The sequence below is a fragment of the Podarcis melisellensis genome (assembly GCF_964234715.1).
Source record: "Podarcis melisellensis genome assembly, chromosome: 1".
In the NCBI taxonomy this organism is placed as follows: domain Eukaryota; kingdom Metazoa; phylum Chordata; class Lepidosauria; order Squamata; family Lacertidae; genus Podarcis; species Podarcis melisellensis.
The window spans coordinates 89572455-89588165 of NC_138528.1; the positions used below are offsets into that span (position 1 = coordinate 89572455).

Here is a 15711-nt window from a genome sequence, read left to right on the forward strand (position 1 = left end):
TGGTGATGTTTCACAGTTTGATTATCAGTCATGAAAAGACATTACTTAAAGCAGCAGTGACACTGTCTAATCATTCTTGTGAAATATAGACTTCTCTCTCCCCTTCAGACAGAGCCGGCATTAATACACATTTATGCAAAGCAGAGACAGATCTGTCACAGGCTAATCTTTGCAAGTATGATAGATGATGTTTATTTTCAGTGATGGAATGAAACACCCCGGCTGACAATAATTGTAATAAAAAGGACAGATCAACTTCTATAAAATGATTGAATTACCAAGTCTATTGCATTAATGCCTTCTCTCAGCTGTGTCATAAACCTGCTTTAGGTTTGTTCCAAGTTACGGTACACTGGGAAGCATCCACCTTCAGCGAGACATCCTGCCCTTGACCTGCACTAATCAGAGGGCAGCCGTGTTTGGATGCCATTTCTGGCCATGGCGATTTGTATTCATTTAGAGCATGAAACAATGTTTCCCAGTCCCTGGCAGAAAGTAAGAGAAGAGCACTATACTCAGATTTGCAGGGGTTAGACCAGAGAGTCCGGAGGTGATTAATAAGGTGCCCAAATTCCATACATTATTTGAACTCTAATAGAACACCATGCACTGTGTTGAATGGGAAAAAGGGGGTTTATCATAGTCATCTCTGCCTGCTAGCTATCAAGCCAAGTGCAAGGTTATACTGCTGGCATTTAAAGTCTGAATCAACTCGGGACTAGCAGACCACCTTCCTTAGTACAGATCAATCTTTAAGATCTTCCATTGAGACCCTGCTGGCCGTTCCATGGCCAACTTGACGACAATGTGGAATGGTATGTTTCTTAGTGATAGCACCCACCTCCCAGAATGCCCTCCCATGAATAATAAGCAAGACAGAGACAGGAAAGACCTTTAAACACCTCCTAAAAGCAAATACCCATATTTTTAACTCTGTCTTGTACAGTGCCCAGATCACACACACACACACACACAGGAATGGAGAGAGAGGAAGGGAAGGAAGGGGAGAGGAGAGGAGGGGCACTCTCAATCTGCCAGCCCAAGGGCTATTATGGTAGCAGATGGGACAGTTCTACTGCTGCACAACAGAAGAACACAATACAACAGTTGTGCTGGGAGAAACATATTTCGTGGGAAGAAGGGCTGCTTGCTAAACCACTGCAGTAACTGTTGCTCTGGGAGGGAAATAGGAGGTCTCCTGAATACTCTCGGCAAACTACAGTTCCCAGGATTCTTCTGTCATGACTGTTTAAAGTGGTATCATAATCTGAACAAGACCTTAATCAGATTCAGCTCATATATGTCAGAAGCAACATGCCTTTATAGATTTTATAGCATTTTTAATGTTTTTTTGAGGTACTGTTTCATTTAGCATTTTATGTAACCCATCTGTGCATCTGTTCTATGTGGACGTCAACACAATCTTGCTCCCACCCACCCCATCTGTCCCTGGATGCAGCAGTGACACAGGCAACCAGAAATCAGGTGACACCTGCTGCACCACCCCACCACCCACAACAGTATAGGGTAGAGCAATCAATCAATCGATTGATTGATTGATTGATTGATCGATCAATCGATCGATCAATCAATAGATAGGCAGATGTGTTATCTTACCCAATATTAATGTGAGGGTTGCATTTGCAGTGTTGCTCATAGTACTACTGTTTTTAAAAGTGGTGATCATTCATACCAAAGTTACAACTATTACTTAAGAGATGAAATGACCCACTATTGGAAGGGGTTGGCATTAACATGTTTAAAGGGAGAAATTACATAATTTTTACATAACAAAAAAACCATCGAAAAAGTCTCTAAGCCTTTTGCCTCATATATCCTTGAATGTTTTCCCCCCTCCTCACATAACATTTCTAAGGCATTCCTCCAAACATTTCATAAATATTGCAGAAGTAATTGGGGTTATAATAAAGGCAGAGGAAGCCTGAGCTCTTCAGCTGGCCTGCATATGCTAGCCTGGATTTCTCTAGTGTCATTTGCTTCCCAGCCAGTCCTGTTTAAACCCGATACAGCCTCGCCTTTGAACACACAAAAACTTCCAAGTGCCTTGAAGTGCGATGAGAGGCTTGGAGCACTTAGAGATTCAGGCATCTGTGAGACATTTTGATGTCTTCCCCAAGCACTGGGGTGCTTTTTGTTTCTCTGTTTGTTGTCACCACTTTCATTAAACTTGCATTAGATCTGAAAGTGCAGTGGACTCTACCTGAGATTTTTCAGAACTATGTTATCATACCTTCCTTGAGTTCTTCATGAAGAACCTTGGCAGACTTGTGTCTTCCAAAGTCCCTGTAGACCCATGCATAAGAGGCTGGCATGAGAAACCTCCAAGCAATCCTGTTTGCATTCCGCACCCCTGTGGATAAAAAAAGGCATGTATTATTTTTTCTGGAAGCTGAATGTTATGAAAATTAAGTGCGTAGGTTGTAGGAAGCCGCATGTAGACAGTACTGGGGAAAGAACTTGGGACTAAGGACCTTTCAAATGTTTGAGAATGTGCAGTTGGTTTAGTCTGGGTCCAGGGAAAGGTTGTGTGAGGTCTGGTGTCAGCAAAAGGGGTTCCTATGAACCAGGAGAGTGAGGAGGAATAGGAACACTATCAGGAAACTTCAGTGGAATAAGTTTTGTTTACCTTGCATGGTGAGAGGTTTGCACCTGCCCTAGAAGATAAATCAGATTTTCCATCTTGTGTTCCTCACACTTCAGTCTGAAACCAGTTCACTGGTCTCTTAGAGCTAAAGTATATATCAACTTCACTACTACTCCAATTAGAGGAGGCCTATGAAAAGCTCCATTCTATTCTCTCACCACTTTGATGGCAAGTGTGTTTTCATGGGTCTTAACAACATAAGAAAGAAAACATATCTTAAAGTGTCAGGAAAAATGTGTGGTATTCATTGATTTTTTTAAAAAATAAAATAAAATGCCCAGCTTGTTTTCATTGGGTGTTGACACAGACAGAAAGTTTCCCTGTCCCACTCCAGGAAATTGGGGCAGGGTTGTTTTCTTTCCCATTTGCTGGCTAATATATATTTTTTTTAACTTTTGGCATTCTGAAACCTGCGAAGACAGTTCGGAGGCCAACACATTTTCCTCTTATAAGTCAGGGCATTCCTGTTAGCTTGCTTCTTTGAGTTAAACACACCTTCTGTATTGTTGTCAAAGGGGTGGAGGTAGGTCTTCCAGAGGAAGCACCGCAAGTGGGTTGCTAAGATGGTGTGAATGGCTCTCAGATTCAACCTCTAGCCCATTTCTTGAATGAATGTTGATTGGCTGATTGACACAAAGTGTGTACGGAGGAGTGGAGTAACATTTTCATACCAATGGGCAGCCTCCCCGGGACCACATGACAGTGGTGGGTGGGGACAGAGGCAAAAATGGGTAGATCAAGAGATGTGACTCCTACCGTTGTATGATAGGCCACATTCCATCCAGGCAAAAGCTGAAAGCTTCCATACACAGAGAGACAAACACATATCTCTCAGTCCTCCATATCGTGGGAGGGGGAGTTCTTTTTACAGTACTGTACTGTTCAAGGACACATTTCAGCCTGGCAAAAATACTTGAGGGGTTGCAGAGCAAGCTCAATGGGCTGTGTGGTCTGAGAGGAAAGGGTGAAAACTTGGGAAAGTCCTAAGGGCCAGACAGAAATGTCTGGAGGGTCACATTTGATGTCCAGGCCCAAGATTCACCAATTCACTTTGATATTACCTTACCCTGTAACCCATGCCTTAGGCCCAGCCTTCCAGTGTTCTAGATCCAAACTACCAAGAGCTGACTGGCTTTCCCAGCTGGCTTTCCCATGGGCCTTTGCCATGTGTGTCTCTGCATGTTGGGCTTTTGGTCTTGTTTTAAATGTATTTTTTGTTTTTTATTATCTTCTGTGTAAATTGCCTTGATAGTGGTTTAGAAATTGATGATAAATCAGTGGTAAAATAAAATAATAACCCTAACCACATGGTGAGTTTTCACCCATATTTTCAACTTTTAGAAACACTCACTTTCCAAGTTACACAATGCCCATTCAAGATTAATGGTGGGTGCCAGTGAGTGGAAGGAAACAATGTGATTACTTTTGCTTCACATGGCGAGATTTGTTGCTATTGCAGCACATGAATGGAAACTCACCACAAAGAAAAAGTCTGAGTACAGAGTAGGTAACAGCTAGACCAGGAGGCCTTGCTTAGCTTATTTAGTCGAATCCTGTGGAGGGAACTCCTTGGTAGATTCCTCCCTGGAGTACCAGTGGCTTTCTGTTTGTGGGATATAGAGCCTGGATTACATGGACTGATCTGTGGGACTAATGAGAGACTGGTTCCACCTTTGACTCAGTGGCCTTTCATTTCTTTCCAGCTCCTTAAGTATACAGGTGAGGGATTGCAAGCTGAATTCTCCTTTGTTTGGAAAGTGCCCTGCTTGTAAGAAGCCCATTAATGAGGGCTTTAGCCATGACTTCTCTTTGATATGCCAGCTTTCTAGGTGCAGAGAGGACAAAGACATACAGAGAAGAGTAAGAGAAACATGTGGTTTTCTGACCTATATGGTTGTACCATATGATGTTCCATGTTTGTAACTTGGCACTGAAGGCTTGCTTTATGAGCTGCAGAACTGCCACTGCTCCATGTGTCTCACCCTGCTCTTACTTGCAAATATGTTGCAGGACATGGTGTCAAGCCAGCTATGCATTGTCCCACCTCCAGTGTTCAAAACTCCCACTGTTCTAGGCACATTTTGCAACAGGGAATTACATTAGCGCAAGCAGTTTCTGTGCTCTGGGCACAGTACTCCACCTAAGATTTCAGATTAAAACTGGAAGGAAAGGAGGAGCTTTTTCTGCCTCCCCACTTCCAGCTACTCTCTGAAGACAGGAGAAGAGACCCTCTTAAGAATATTAGGGGGTGGGCAGGGGAAGGACTAGACCATGTGAAAAATGAACTTAATATTTTAGCTGCAGTTCATTCATTTTCAGCTTTGAATTCTTGTTATTAAAACGTGTGCCTAGACATTATGTTGTTGTGCCGATAAGCTCCTAGCTTTCATATCTCAGTTCCTAACACTGCCCACCTCAGATTACTGACTGACAGCAGTCAGAGTGAGGCAATGACATGGCCTGTGTTGTGCTTGTCTAGACATTGCACAGAGGATGGATGGGGAGAAGACATGAACAAAAGAAGTTTCATGCATTTATAATATCAAGTAAAGCCCCATGATGCATGGACTGTGTGCCTGTGGCTTGTTGAAGAGCCAGTGCTATAACTTTTATGGACTAGAGCATATTCCTGTGGTTCTGAAGGAGACCCACAATGGGCTCTTGCTGAAAATCCAAACTATTGTATGTTCTGCTAGCCCTTAGAGTTGCGTTCATGATTGTGTACAACATTAAACAGATTAAAGTTTTCCCCATCACCACTAGAATCAATTATCTGGGTCCCAAGAATGACTCTGTTAATATGATACAAAACCTAACCAATATTAAATTTACAACACATAAAAGAAAGCAATGCTATACCACAGTCATAATGAGGATGCAGAATGGCTAATTGGGGGGTGGGGACATGTTCGGTTGTAAGCACACAGACCAGCACAAAGTAAGGGATACTTAAACTCCATTTATGCCATTGGGTCATAAGCACATGTAACTAGGCTGGCTGCTTGAACTGGATTGCTGAAGTGGGCCAGTGCATACTAAACAGGTTCTTATACTCCAGTTGTCCCGAGTGGCTGGGGCAAACCCAGTCATATGGGTGGGGTACAAATAATAAAATACCGTATTTTTCTCTCTATAAGACGCACCAGACCACAAGACGCACCTAGTTTTTGGAGGAGGAAAACAAGAAAAAAAATATTCTGAATCTCAGAAGCCAGAACAGCAAGAGGGATCGCTGCGCAGTGAAAGCAGCAATCCCTCTTGCTGTTCTGGCTTCTGGGATAGCTGCACAGCCTGTATTCGCTCCATAAGACGCACACACATTTCCCCTTTCTTTTTAGAAGGGAAAAAGTGAGTCTTATAGAGCAAAAAATACAGTAATTATATTACTGGCAGGCACTGGCTGTTTCTAATACAAACTCTTGTTTCACTGATCCCATGCACTTTGTACTAGTGGGGAAACATGGCTAATTTGTTTTGGTCTATTACAGATGCTGTAAAAAGGTAAGGGTAAAGGACCCCTGACAGTTAAGTCCAGTCGTGAACGACTCTGGGGTTGCAGCGCTCATCTCGCATTACTGATCGAGGGAGCCTATGTTTGTCTGCAGACAGTTTTTCCAGGTCACGTGTCCAGCATGCCTAAGCCGCTTCTGGCGAAACCAGAGCAGTGCACGAAAATGCTGTTTACCTTCCCGCCAGAGCGGTACCTATTTATCAGTACAGATTTATCAGTATAGATGCTGTACTGTTACACAAAAGGTGAGAGCACATAAGCATCCCCATGTCTTGGAGTCTGAGGATGACTGATCTGATGTCCTGGGCTAGGAAAGTTCACCAGCAAGGCAAAATAGCAGTCGCAATTCCCATTTATTCCCAACATCTGGGTGGATAGGGGTCCACCCTTTCTAAATATGGAGCCCGCGTTTCGTGTTATTACAGTGAAAAGGACTCAATATAATTTTATTTCATTCAAAGGCCTCGTTTTTCGCCCGTTTCTTAAAACAAGCATTGTCAGCACAGAAAACGAATCGCAAAAATATCAGCTGCCCAAAACATTCTTTTTAAAAAATAAAAGTAAATGTTTGGCGATACCTGGCTTCTTGAATCTAAAAGACAGATTCCTTGAGAGCATAAGCTGGAGGTAAGAAAGTTCTCTGACAATAGTCAATGCAATTTCAAAAATATTACTGTGGAATTATTATTATTATTAAATAGCTAAGAAGAAGTAGCTGTTGTAAGGATTACTGATATTAACGCTTATGAAGCACTATATCAAGTGGAACCAATGTGGTGTCATCCAGACACTATCAAGTTCCATGGGACATACTCCCAGGTGTCGAGTTGCAGCTCGGCATTCAAGGAAAAATCAGTCTCACACCATAGTAGGTTCCGAAATATGGCTGCCCCTAGGGCTCATGCAGCACAGCTTTTATTGTGTGAAATCAGAAAGATACAAAGTACAAGCCAAGCAATTTGTTCTAGCAAGCAGATAAGAACCTTCGCACTTAGACCATGCGAGCATCAGGCCATGCCACGTTAGCCAATCATATAGGACAGCACGAGCTGTTCATGCTCCAAGGATGCTTCTAGCTATGAAATCACCCTGTAACAATAAGAACTTTGCTCATGCTCTCATGTACAAGCAATCATTTTCCCACACCCAGGTATGTGGGTGTAGGATTATACTCTTAGTCCAGATCCAACTGGCTCTGCAAATGTGTATTTTCCAATGGAGGATAAGGCCATCATTGACTACTAACCCAGACGGCAATTTTCTATGCTTTGCAATACCAGTTGCTGGAAACCACAAGTGGGCAGAGTGCTGTTGCGCTCAGATCCTGCTTGAGAGATTTGCATAGGCATCTGGTTGGCCACTGTGAGAACAGGATGCTGGACCAAAGGGGTGACCAACCTGATCCAGCAGAGCTCTTCTTATGTTCTTAAATTTATGTTAATGTGAGTATTATCAAAAACACTCACACGGAAGAAAATGTTACAGACCCTGACCCAAACCAAGGTGAATGATGTTGTGGCTGCCCCCTCTTAAACCTCCTTCTCTTTCCCCCTTCCTCCCTCTGGTAGCATAAAGGGAAATTAGGTCCTCAGTTTCCAGCCTACCCACAAAGTCCTTGAACTAGCAAGAAACGTTAGCAGATGTTCATTAACGCACAGGCAACTGGAGGATTGGAGGCGTTTGCTAGTGATCCATGTTATGAATAAATGTTTGAAAGTCTCTACAGGGAAACAGCAATTCTGGTTCACAGCCAGTTGGCTACATATTACCGAAGGGCTGGGTGGGAAAGGGGTTAGGCTGAACAGCTTTGGTTTTGTAATTGTAATTGTTATTATTATAAATCTGAAAAGTAAACTGCCTAAAACATATGGAAATTTACATGCATTAACCTCCCAGCTGCCCTGAACATATGAAAGGGAAATACTTGCGTGAGAACAATGATTTCAGGTTAAAAGGGGGGATTTTGTAAAGGTAAAGAGTTTCCGATCCCACTCTAAATTTGTTGTCAATTTGCCCTGTTGACTCAAAGGCTATGCCTTATTTAAAAACATTACCAGCCCAATCGTAAGATTCACTTTTACACATGGCAGCCTTGAGTGGGGAAGAAACATTACTTAAAAAAGGTAAAGGTACCCCTGCCCGTACGGGCCAATCTTGACAGACTCTAGGGTTGTGCGCTCATCTCACTCTAGAGGCCGGGAGCCAGCGCTGTCCGCAGACACTTCCGGGTCACGTGGCCAGCATGACGACGCTGCTCCGGCGAACCGGCACCAGAGCAGCACACGGAAACGCCATTTACCTTCCCGCTATAAAGCGGTACTTATTTATCTACTTGCACTTAAGGGTGCTTTCAAACTGCTAGGTGGGCAGGAGCTGGGACCGAACGACGGGAGCTCACCCCACCGTGGGGTTTCGAACCGCCAACCATGCGATCGGCAAGTCCTAGGCGCCGAGGTTTTTACCCACAGCGCCACCCGCGTCCCAGAAACATTACTTATTTACCCCCTAATTAGAACAACAATAAGAACTTTTTGAAGGCCGCTTTGCCTAATGTATGTGGCAGGAGTTTGGAAAGAGGTGAAAAGCAGATGGTTATGTCTGAGGAGATTGCAACTAGTAGCTTCCCCTTTTTTACACATATAGGTTTAAGAGAACTGGGTAGATTCATCCTTAATGAAGTTCAAAATAAGCTGATGGATGTAAAACATTCCCCCCACCCACTTTACAAGGAAGTACATAGCCCTTAGGCAGATCACCTCTATTCTAAGAGCCATTGCATTATCATGGTTAGTGTTGGACTAGGACCTGGGAGACCAGGGTTCAAATCTCCACTCAACCATGAAGCCTTGTGCAAGTCACTGCCTCTCAGCCTATTCTACCTCACAGGGTTGTTGTGGAGATTGCTAAGGAGACTAGCATCCCTAATTAACATTTGCCTAAGCAAGATGTGAACTGAACCACAGTCATCCTTCAAAACTTGCACCTCTCCAGGTTTTGCAATGCAAATTCTCCAGTGAAGTTATATGTGCAAAATTGCACATATGAGTGTAAAATGTGCATAATAAATATATATATTAGTGGAAATAACACACCAAATTTCATAATATAACACACAAATGTGTACTTAGGCAAAACTGCACACATAAATGTGCATGTATTAGAAGAAATTCACGCTGAAATCTTACAATTTTTCATGAAGACTTTTATTTTTTTAGATAGCAAACTGATGTGGAAATTTGCAGAACTGAATTTAAGATTGGATAAATGGGGGAAATGAGAAACAGAGAAACTGAAACTGACATGTTTCCCCATCCCTAGTTATTTCCTCATATTCCTGACATGGGTGGATCTGAGGTCAACAAGAAGAAAAATGCAATCCCAACCAAACTGACATTTGGCTGACCTCGACCAACCCAAATCAGCATGGCAATGTAGGAATCAGTATTTTGCTCCACCCAGAGAGCATTCTTTCCCACCATATGCTATATTGGACGGCAACTTGGATAGCTGGACACTTACCTTTTAAAGCTTGTCCATGCAGCATTTTGGACTTGTATCTGCCTCCTTCAGAAAAGGCCCTGAAGGCTTGGCTCATATTATGGACTAGGGAGAGAAAGAGAAAGAGAGAATCAAAATGATGCTATACAAAAGCAAAGATCAAACAAACAAACAAACAAACAACCTTTTCACTTTCCTGTTTTAATTATCACAGTTGCCTGTAAAATATAAGAGAGATGTACCATGGGGGAGCTGGGGGAGTCTCTGCTTTTAACTTGTAGCTCAAGGCTATAACTTAAGCTCACCGTCTGCTTAGAGTAAAGTGATAGATTTTGACTGTGAGATGTGATTTTTACACACCAAAAGAATGCATAGATTAAATTAGCGTAAGCTAGGGCAGGCTGAATGCCACATCCGATCAATGCATATGGTTAAACTGATTGCAGTCAGATGAGCAGGCCAAAGAGGAGGGGTGGGGTTTTACATGGAAAATCCTCAGCAGCACCATTTTTTTTTAAACTGCAACAAGAAAAATAAATGAAAGAATGTAAACTGAAATAAATTGGGACATTTGGAATAAGCTTATGCAAATGTGTGTGGCTTTTGAATTGCAAAATACACTTCCGGGTATGCTATTGCTATTGTTTCAGAACAGGGTTCCAGTTCAAAGACTCTGACACACTTTCCTATCCTGAAAATATTTTACGCTGGGTCGTTACATTCAGTGCTGATACAAATGGATGGAAATGGGTTTTGTAGTATGGTTATTTCCCAGTTGTGTGGGGCAAGGAATTTACATGGGGAATTTACAGTTGAAAGATACTTGGAAACCTTTTGGTTTCTAGACGTTCCACACACAACACTGTGGTATTGAACTTCACTGGGTGGACAGAATGTTCATAGGAATATACTTGTTCATTCTAGCACTGCTCTAGCACTGCTGGGATCATCCCCTGTTTGCAGCTGGGATCATCCCCTGAAGAAGCTGTCCTTGTGGTCTTTCTGGCTAGGAGGGAAGCATAGCACAAATTTCCTTCCAAGTTTATTTTCCAGAAGCAGGCTCAAGAGAGCTGGAGGGGTCAGAGATGAATCCAAATGTTTGCAAGCTTGCCTAAAGCCATGCTGCAGCTGCTGGACATTTCCAAGGCCAGACATGGCCATTTCTTATTGAACACATGGCTCCACTCTAGTCAGAATGCTCTGCATAAATGACCCAAGTTTCATCATGAAGTTCAAGATGAGAAGCTAAGTTGTTGATGAGAGAACACATGTACATTTCTGGCTCCTATGGTGCCTGTGAAAGTCTTGGTAAATATCCCCTCAAAATTCCACAATACTCAAGAGACTGTTTGACCTTTCTGTTTAGTTCCTGTTTGCACTACCTCAAGCCTTTCCTGCATGAAATTCACACCCTTAAACATGCCTATTTTTCATTGGATGCCAGAACTGGATACCCACCCTTCGATCCGTTTTGAAGAGAGAAAAGCTGTAAAGAGCTTTTCTCTGTGAAAAGTGGTGCCTTTTCCCCCATTGATGGAGTAGCTGATGGGAAAGCATGGGAGAGCATTTTATCTCTGCTTATTTCTGCTTTTCAGAGGTGGCAGCCATTTTGCATTATGCCACACCCCATAGCAGTCTCTTTTGTTTGTTTTTTTAACCAATTTTGCGAACATGACAAAAAGAAAGAAAAGAATAAAAATGTAAACCCATAGAGCGTCACAGTCTGAAAGGACAAAAGTACAAAGATACAGAGCAGCTCCAAAGGGATACTAAATTATTGACTCATGCAAAGATTTCCTTTACAAATGATAAAGGTATATAAAAGTATTCACCAACGGTGAGTTCCATCATTATTGAAAATAAAGGTTCTATAAGGTCTTAGATGAGCCAGATGTTTGCATATTTTGGTGACACTGAGCAATCGTGTGCCTCAATATTCATGTAAGAAATAAAATCATCCCATAAAGCAAAAAAAGGGGGGGTTAGCTGAGCTCTGCCCTTCAGAAACATTCAATTTATGATAGTTTTTTTTCAAGGAAGCTGATTTGTCAAACCCTAGAGTAACAGCAATCCAGATTATTAATATTGAACACAGCAGCCATTTTGTGACTGGTGCCCACGTGCTCTATCACAATTCCAGATGTGCCCACTGACCCCCAAAGGTTGGTGATCCCTGAGTTATAAGGAAATCTGCTAATACAGACTAAATCTGCTAACAGCTGACTAAAGACCAACCATGCAACCAGATTGGTATGTCATTTATTTATTTATTTATTTATTTATTTATTTATTACCAGAGATGGAGAGCCTGTAGCCCTCCTGCTGTTGCTGGACTATGACTTCCATCATCCTTGATTATTGAACATGTTGGTTGGGGCTGATGGGAGCTGAAGGGCCACAAGTTCCCCATCTCTGTTTTATATGAAGATTTCTATCCTGCCTTTCTCAAGTTTATAGCCCGTTCAGGGCAACAGACAACAATGAAAGCCAACTATATGATGTAACGCATGTATACAAAGATACCCTGTAATATAAACAGAGTTAACATACAAAACAAAGGCATCAGATTTAAAAATATATATCTGAGAAACCAAAAGCCTCCTAAACAAAGAGGGTTTTGCCATATGGTAAAACAGTATAAGCCTCTCTGAGCTAACCTTGACTTGTGTTTTTTATGATTGACTGTAGTTCAAACTGTATTTTTCATTCCATCAACACCCTACTTTTGAGAAATTTATAGTGCATGAGGGCCGAGTTATGATCTGGACTCACAGACAAAATCACATGACCACATTTCCGTGAGGCCATCAGCTTTGATATAAATCCACTCAATGTCCCTGAATGTCAGGGCTGCCGTCCCAAATGCTATGACACAGGCTCTTATCTACAAGCAAGAGAGAAAGCTTTATTCAAGGCTTAGAACCAAATGGGTTAGCCCATGGCATGGCTAGAGAGAATTTGAGAACAGAATCGGGGATTACAGACCAGACAAAAGCTGCAAATATGTCCCAACAAATGGCCATGCCCTTCTTCCCAGCTTTAAAAGGTGAGACATAGCACATTCACTCATGAACCTCTCCCTACAAGACTGGTGCACTTGAAGATGTGGGTCTGTTGCCAATGGTAGAGGTGCTGAGTTCTTGGTGACAGGATAGAAGTCAGCCCCCAGCTCCTCCCTCTCCAGCTGTCCAACCACCCTTCCTGGATGGTTGACACTCTCCCATGTTGCTAGGGAATCTCCCCACTCCATGGAAGAGGCAGGACCAAGAGCTGGTGGAACTTCTCCCTCTTCCTCAGCATCTAAAGGCAAAGAAGCAAGGTCTCTTCCTCCCTCTCAGGTTGTTTCCCACCACTGGGGTCTTCCACACCCTACGTCCTCATCTGAAAGCAACTGGCACCCCAACCCTGTGCCATTCTGGATCATAGGGCTCACAGCTCTGAATGCCAATGCCAATTTGATTGTACCACCCTTTTGAAAATTGTACAGGCAGCTATACAAGGGCCAGTTTTGCCAGTGAGGAAATAAAGGACTGGATAAATGAGCAGTGTTTGGGAGAGATGCAGCAAGTCTGATACATCTTTTGATCATCACCCCAGCCTGCCCCCCAATGACCGTTCTGTAAGCAAAACAATCAAAACCATTTTGAAACTGCAAATTGCTTTATAAAGTGAAAATGGAAGTGAGGCAGTCGAGGGAAAGAAGTTAATTTCAGGGGGAAATTATAAATGCAATGAAGCATGCGAAATGAGCAAGTTGGATGTAATGCCATTATGCACCATGAGTGAAGCCATAGGTGTTACGTCTTCAGGAATCTGGAAACCGTTTGAGTTTGCAGTCACTCTTTGCAAAGTGTGTGTGTGTGTGCGTGTGTGTGCGCACGCGCAAAGTATTTATAATGCATGTGCAATTAAGAGGCAAAGCCTAGTTCCACAGCATTTACTGAGAAGACTCTGAAAAGGCCATAAAAAACTCACAGGTGACAAGACAAATGAGCAACCTGCCTCTTTTAATGGCTGCATAAAGAGTTGATATTGCAGACAGAAACTGCTGCTGGCATGACAGTTTAGCCAAGTAAGAAGATTAGAATTGCATGATAGCGAGATGCTGATGCCCACATTCCTGCAATCGCACCCCCCCCCCCGCAGTAGGGATGATGCATATGACAAACAGCCGTTCCCCATGGAATCTCCTCCAGAATGCTCCCCGTGTGGAAAACAAGAGTAGATGCATTGCTCTGCCTTCTGCAGGCTGATGAAATCCGCAAAGCATTCCACTCAAGGCAACCCATTTGGGCTGGCAAACAGAACCTGCCGTTCCATTTCCATATGCACAAGGTTCCCCCGCCATATGTTGTGCACGTCAAAATGAGTGCAGTGCTGGGCGGTTTGCCCTCCAGTCAAAGGATCAGGAGCAATATATTTTTGCATGTGGGTGTCTCAAGTTCATACACTCTGAACAACCAAAGAGGAACCGTAACTCAGTGGCAGAGAGCTCCTACTTTGCATGTCCCAGTTTCAATCCTTGGCATCTCCAGGTAAGGCAGCTAAAGACTTCCTTCTGAAAACCTGGAGGTCCACTGCCAGTCAGTATAGAAAATATTGAGCTGGATGGCCTGATTCAGTATAAGGCACTTTCCTATGGAAACACATGTTACGAAACACATGTTACGCTAAGAACATTCCATCTAAATATTGAATACAGTGGTACCTCAGGTTACATACGCTTCAGGTTACATACGCTTCAGGTTACAGACTCCACTAACCTAGAAATAGTGCTTCAGGTTAAGAACTTTGCTTCAGGACAAGAACAGAAATCGTGCTGCGGCAGCGCAGCGGCAGCAGGAGGCCCCATTAGCTAAAGTGGTGCTTCAGGTTAAGAACAGTTTCAGGTTAAGAACGGAGCTCCAAAACAAATTAAGTACTTAACCTGAGGTACCACTGTAATCGACTCCAGATGCAATTGGACTACAACTCCCATCAGCCCTGAATATTTGTCATGCTGGCTGTAGCTAATGGGAACTGGAGTCCAACTATATCTGAAAGATCACAGGTTAACCACTCCTTTTTCATCTCCAGGCAAATGTGTGTACTGAAAATGTTAAGAACACAACAAGACCTGCTGGGTGAGGCCAATCGCCCAGCTAGTCCAGCATCCTTTTCTTACAGTGGACAACCTGATACCTACAAGCAGGACTTACATATAGCAGCGCTCCCCCCCCACCCCACTTATGCTTCCCATCAACTGGTATTCAGAGGCATACTTCCTCCAACAGTGGAAGCAGAACATGGCCATCGTGGGTAGTAATCTCCGAAAAATTCTACACATCACTTGGGAAGACAGGCAAACTAATATCAGTGTACTGGAAGAAGCAAATATCACCAGTGTTGAAGGAGTGATACTTCAACATCAATTTCGTTGGACTGATCGTGTTGTGTGGATGCCTGATGATCGTCTTCCAAAGCAACTACTCTATTCCGAACTTAAAAATGGGAAGCATAATGCTGGTGGTCAACAAAAGAGGTTTAAAGACTGTGTCAAGGCAAATCTTAAAAAATATAGTATAAACACTGACAACTAGGAAACACTGGACTACAAGTGCACCATAATAATAATAATAATAATAATAATAATAATAATAATAATAATAATAATAATTTATTATTTATACCCCGCCCATCTGGCTGAGTTCCCCCAGCCACCAGTTGGAGAACAACCTTTACCAAAGGTGCCAAGGGCTTTGAAGACACTCGAACTCAGAATGCAAGAGAGAAATGTGCTAAGAGGAAGGCACGCTTGGCAAATCCACACTGTGATCAACTCCCGCCCGGAAACCAATGTCCCCACTTTGGAAGGATGTGTGGATCCAGAATTGGCCTTCACAGTCACCTACGGTCTCATTGTTAAAACCGTGTTTATGGATGACAATCTTACTCAGCTACGAGTGATCTCCAAAGAAGTAGTAGTAGTAGTAGTATCTTGCACAAATTTGTCTTATCCTCTTTTAAAGCCATCCAGGTTGGTGACCATCACTACATC

The 15711-nt window shown here is 42.8% G+C and overlaps 1 long non-coding RNA gene across 1 annotated transcript in view; it reads right to left on the minus strand.

Annotated features, from left to right (window-relative positions):
• The window catches only part of LOC309355369, a 36304-nt gene extending 26523 nt beyond the window's left edge, over positions 1–9781 (minus strand). Inside the window, exons 1-2 of the long non-coding RNA XR_014162520.1 lie at positions 9696–9781; positions 2252–2371 (exon numbers count right to left, since the gene is read on the minus strand). This is a non-coding gene — a long non-coding RNA (uncharacterized lncRNA). The remainder of the gene's footprint in view (positions 1–2251; positions 2372–9695) is intronic.
• Positions 9782–15711: the final 5930 nt, after the last annotated feature.